The sequence below is a fragment of the Bombina bombina genome, chromosome 8, assembly GCF_027579735.1.
Source record: "Bombina bombina isolate aBomBom1 chromosome 8, aBomBom1.pri, whole genome shotgun sequence".
NCBI classification, from domain to species: domain Eukaryota; kingdom Metazoa; phylum Chordata; class Amphibia; order Anura; family Bombinatoridae; genus Bombina; species Bombina bombina.
In genome coordinates this window covers 201,370,360-201,376,300 of record NC_069506.1, presented here as the reverse complement: position 1 = coordinate 201,376,300, position 5,941 = coordinate 201,370,360, and the positions used below count along the sequence as shown (strand labels likewise).

General features: G+C 33.8%; 1 protein-coding gene across 1 annotated transcript in view; it reads right to left on the bottom strand.

Moving 5' to 3' along the window:
- Nucleotides 1-279: 279 nt before the first annotated feature.
- LOC128638714 (achaete-scute homolog 1-like) overlaps nt 280-5,941 on the bottom strand; it is a 14,309-nt gene continuing 8,647 nt past the window's right edge. Inside the window, exon 2 of the mRNA XM_053690843.1 lies at nt 280-3,044. The gene's annotated coding sequence lies outside the window, so the exon portion shown is untranslated. The remainder of the gene's footprint in view (nt 3,045-5,941) is intronic.

The window sequence follows — 5,941 nt, the reverse complement described above, 5'->3', positions numbered from 1 at the left end:
CCTAATGCATTATGTGACAGCCATCAGCCAATCACAAAATGCATATACGTATATTCTGTGAACCTTGCACATGCTCAGTAGGAGTTAGTGCCTCAGCAAGTATGCATATAAAAAAACTGTGCACATTTAGATATTGGAAGTGAATTAGAAAGTTGTTTAAAATTGTTTATCTGAATCATGAAAGTTTAATTTTGACTTTGACCCTTTAATTACCTGATCATAAAAAGGTTTCTGCAACAACAAAAAAGCCACACAACTGATACTAAAAAAAAAATAGCATAACATTTAAATGAAATTTTTAATTAGAAAAATATCTTAGATTGTGGAAAATGTTTGGGTTAGAAAAATCTATAAAATAAATGTTTATATACAAATAAATAACAGTTCTGTATAAAATGAAGGCTTGTTCGCATTTGCGTTAAACATCCAGTTTGTCCAGTATTCTGAGCTTTCCAGCTGAAAAGTGCACTTGGAATTGTTGAAGTTTGCCATCCTCAGCAGCCCTGAATAACAGATTATGTCCCACCCCACAGGCTGCAGATTTAAGGCACATGTCTCTATCAGAGAGGACTGTTGGTGTTCCTCCTTGTTTGAAAGATTTTATTTTGTTCTTTCTTCTTACAAATTTCAGCCATTTACCATATTTCCTTTTGGCATTTACTGATCATTTTGCCCATTTTTTTTTGTACATTTTTAGTGAATTCTTAGGCTTTAACAAAGAAGGGGCTAAATAAGAACCTTGATGCAATGCCTTAATTAAAGCAACATTAAACACTGTAATATAAAATGTTTGATTGTGCATAGGAAAATCACTTTACAAACTACTTTCATTGCCCCATTTTCCTGTAATTTGTCTGAAGATTTTGATTTTCTGCTCTTGAAAACTGAAAGAGAACATGAGGTGTTTTACAAGTCTAACCATGTCACATCTCTCCCTAATTTGCAGTGTACTGTCTTATCATGTCTGCAAAAAGACAAAACAATATAAGGCAATGACAGTGGCAAGCCCTGATATCTCCAGATGCAAGTCTACGTTGGCTCCTCAAGATAAGGAAAGTGAGGGGTGTGGAGTTTGGCATTATAAAATAATATTAGTAAAGGAAGTGTTAATCTGTTCTTATATATTAGACTATTGGAAGACCGCAGACAAATGTCATTAAAGGTGTTTACTGTCCCTTTAATTGTCTGGCACTGAAACAGGTGAATTTGATTCTATAACAGAATGCTACACACTACAGGCAGAGGATTACTGAAACGTATTCCATTAACTCTTTTGCTAAGAGGGTGGCAATGTAACGTTTGGCAGTGAATGGGTTAAAAGTGTTACTCTGCATTACAAATTACCTTCTGTAGCAAAGACTGGCAGTATTTAAATGATTAAAATTAAAATGTTCTATAGCAAATTTCAATATGAAACCCAACATTTTGAGAGCTAGCTGCTGATTGATGGCTGCACATATATGCCTTTTCATTGGCTTATCGAATGTGTTCAGCTAGCTCCCAGTAGTACATTGCTGCTCCTTTAACAAAGGATAGCAAATGAACAAATCACATTTGATAATAGAAGTAAATCGGAAATTGACTTAAAATCTCTATCTAAATCATGAAAGGAAAAAAAAGTTTCTATTTACAGCTAATTCTGTTTCAGCGCACCTGATTTCATGCTCATACTGCATGAGAGATGATGACACAAATTGAGTCCCTCTGTTCTCTCAATAAGCCACTGGAGGCTCTCTGTGCATAAAGGTATATAAATGCTCCTGGACACTATATAACATATCAATGGAACCGTCATAGTTTTTACTAGAGGCAATTTTGCTAATACAAGTTTGCTGCAAAAATACTTGTATTTAAAAGTGAAAAGCATTTCTGTGTATTTCTGTTTGGACTGTTATGGCTATGAGTACATATACATATAATGTCAATACAAACAAAGGACATTTAACACAAATGCCACAGGAAATCATTTTGCTGCCAAGTTATTACAGTCATTTACAAAGCATATACATTTTACAAGTAAAAAAAAAGTATTATACTTTCTCAGATTTTGTAAAATAGCTTTAAAAAAATGTCACTAAAATAATTGTCTGTGTAATAGACCCCTTACACAGTCCAAAAATGGCACTTTAAAAAGACAGTTGGAGGTAGATTTATTACAGTTTTAAACTCTAAAGATGACTGTATATACAGCTGAAATCCATTACTAAGTGCACAATGGTAGTTATTCAATAAAAGCGCAGAATTTTATATTTAATAACGAGTTGGTTTTCTGCTGGGCACATTTGGGACCAATGTGACTTGTAGTAAGATGCTTTATACTGGAGGAGACACAAACCAGCTATGTGCCCTGTAGCTGCTGTAACTGAAACAATATAGAGATAAGCCCCATCTGACAGCAACGTCTGATGCATCTCTGTCATGGCAAGGTACTGGTTAAGCCAGGCATAAAAGGCTTTTCATGTACACATTGTGTGCTAGGCATTCTCAGCCTGTAAGGTTTGGTTCTTTTGATTCGGACCTGTTTACTCTTGGTTCCATTAGTAGTGTAAATCTGACTTGAAACTTCAATTCTTGTTTTTGCCTCCAGAGAATAAATGCTCTATGCAAACATCGTTCTTTCAGATCCATAAAAAGAAAGGATTTGAGAATACAATGAACTCCCTTTTAGCTTCTCAAGAGACAGATTTGTGGTCCCAGTGAATTTAAAAAAAAAAAAAACTCTTATAGAAGATTGCCAGTGTGCTTCCTATTCTCCATACGAACCCCACTTCAGGGCTCGTCTTCTGAAACATTTAGACAACCAAAAGGAGGATAAATACTGATTATACACAATGTACAACCCCTAAAATAGTTTTTAAATACAGTTATCAGCATAAAATGCCAGCAGATATGTACATCTTCACATATAAATATTTCTGAATATATTATTTTCTGTAGTGTCAGAAGCAAGGTGTCCTTTTAAGGTCTTCTTGTGGTTCAGATAATGGGCTTTTTTCCCGATGCACCGCAGTACATTTCTTTAGGCAGTCGTTGAATGATGAAGACTGCGGAGGAACAGAAAAAAAAATTAGCCATATCGAAAAAAAGCTGTAGAAATCACATAATCAGTAAATTAGAAAGATGCATTTCTGTTGGAGGACAGAAAATATATTTTCAGATTAACAAAGGTAGGAAAGAAGGAAGTATAGCAGATCGAACATGCACTACTTGCAGAATATTTTGTTATGTTAAAGCATTTTATTACTACAAGGATGACACCTGGAAAGTATATACTTAACCTCCCCAAAGGGGTTAAAACCAAAGTTAAAGGGACATATGAGTGCAAAAAGAAAATACATAAGCATGTGTTTAATCCATGAAAATTGATTAAATACATAGTTAAAGTTAGCTCCAGAGCAACAATGCACTACTGTGAACTAGCTGAACACATCCGGGGAGCCAGTGAATAACCACCAATAATCAGCTAGCCCCCATTAGTATTTTAATACTACTTATCCTATATATGCTTTTCATCAAAGGATACTAACAGAATCAAGTAAATTTGATTATAGATTGTCTCTTGTTTGGAAACTTGCATAGGTTAAGGAAAACTAATACAGATTTCTGAGAAACACATCCCTATATGTCACTGAACTCTATGTTAGTAACAGGTTGCATGAATACAAATAAAACCTTAGTGATGTTTATGTTTAATGAATCACTGCTTAAAAACAAAACAGTGGGATAGAATCATTAGAGATCTAGATGACACTGAGATGGAATGATGCCTCATACTTAAGTGAATCAGATTTCATTCTTAAAGGGACTGTTTTTCCTAAAATTGTCCCATCTTTAGTTTGTTCTTAAAGGGCCACTGTAAGTAAATATTTTCTATGCCTGTTACTAACTACCCCAAATACGCTTTTATCAATAGCATTTCATTAACATATCTCTACCGTATATCAGAAATCTTGTCTGCAAATTTAATTGTTTTCCAAACCCACTCCGCGGGTATCCTTTGCTCTGTACCAATCCGTTTACAATACCTAGGTTTCAAAATGGCGCTTTAAACACAATTTCATTGGTTTAAGTATTTTGAACATGCAGTGCTGAAAATAGTGGGCAGGATAACGTGACATCATCGGCAAATAAAAGATATAACTTTTAGAACGTTATGAAACTTTGTTTTGGAGAAAATATAGGTCAGTAGGTTTTAATTAATGTTTATTAACTTTAATATGTTAGTTGTTTGGCTTAAAAATTATAACGGAAAGTAATCCTTTAATGATCCATTTACTTGCTGGAGAGTATTACATTATTTACAAATAGCTTATTTGCCTTTATATCAGAATTCGAAATAGATTATTTTTTTCCAGTAGTATCTCTACCTATACTGAAAGTTTCTATATTTAAAGGGACAGTCTAGTCAAAATTAAACTTTCATGATTCCAATAGGGCATGCAATTTTAAATAACTTTCTAATTTACTTTTATCATCAAATTTGCTTTGCTCTCTTGGTATTCTTTGTGGAAAGCTACACCTAGGTAGGCTCATATGCTAATTTGTAAACCCTTTAACTGCCTCTTATCTTAGTGCATTTGACAGTTAGACACTGCTAGTTTATGTGTGTGTTATATAGATAACATTGTGCTCACTCCCCATGGAGTTATTTAAGAGTTGGCACTGATTGGCTAAAATGCATGTCTGTAAAAAGGACTGAGATAAGGGGCAGTCTGCAGAGGCTTAGATACTAGATAATCACAGAGGTAAACAGTATATTAATACCAAAGTGTTGGTTATGCACAACTGGGGAATGGGTAATAAAGAGATTATCTTTCCTTTTAACAATAACAATTCTGGAGCAGACTGTCCCTTTAAGTATAGGCTAATGAAAAGCTATGTAAAACTTGTCCAATCTCTCTGCAAGCTGAGCCTATTTTGATGGGTTGTGGTTTCAAAGAGCAAATCCAGCTATTTTTTAAAATTTTATACTCTGCAGCTAGTAAACAAGTCATTGGAATATATTAGGGGAACCCTTTTTAAAAGCATAACACAGGAATTTCAGAGAAAAATTCCAAATCTATTTTCAGGAAAATGTTAACTTCAATTAAATTAAAGGGACACAAAACACTGTGAGATTGTAATATACATTTTTAATTATGCATAATAATAAAAAATAGCTTTGCATGATAGTTTCAAGGGACATTGTAACCTAATTTTTTTCTTGTGTGATTCAGATAGAGCATGCAATTTTAAGCAATTTTCTAATGTACTCCTATTATCAAATTTTCTTCATTCTCTTGGTATGTTTATTTGAAAAGCAAGAATTTAAGTTTAGATGCTGGCCCATTTTTGGTGAACAACCTGGGTTGTCCTTGCTGATTGGACAGCACCAATAAACAAATGCTGTCCATGGTTCTGAACCACAAATTTGCTGGCTCCTTAGCTTAGATGCCTTCTTTTTCAAATAAAGATATCAAGAGAACGAAGAAAATTTGATAACAGAAGTAAATTAGAAAGTTGCTTAAAATTACATGCTCTATCTGAATCATGAAAGAAAAAATTTGGGTTCAGTATCCCTTTAATAATTTGTGTCTGCTTTTTTTAATTTAACAATGAAAAGTTTTCCAATTCCCATTAAAAGGGATACTAAACCCAATTTTTTTTTCCTTTCATGATTGAGATAGAGCATGCAATTTTAAGCACCTTTCTAATTTACTCCTATTTGTCATTTTTTTCTTCGTTCTCTTGCTATCTTTATTTAAAAAGCAGGAATGTAAGCCTTAGAAACCGGCACCTTTTTGGTTCAGACCTGGGTTACGCTTGCTTATTGGTAGCTAAATGTAGTCACCAATAAGCAAGCGCTATACAGGGTGCTGAACCTAAAATGGGCCATTCCTGCTTTTTAAATAAAGATAGCAAGAGAATGAAGAAAAAATGATAATAGGAGTAAATTAGAAAG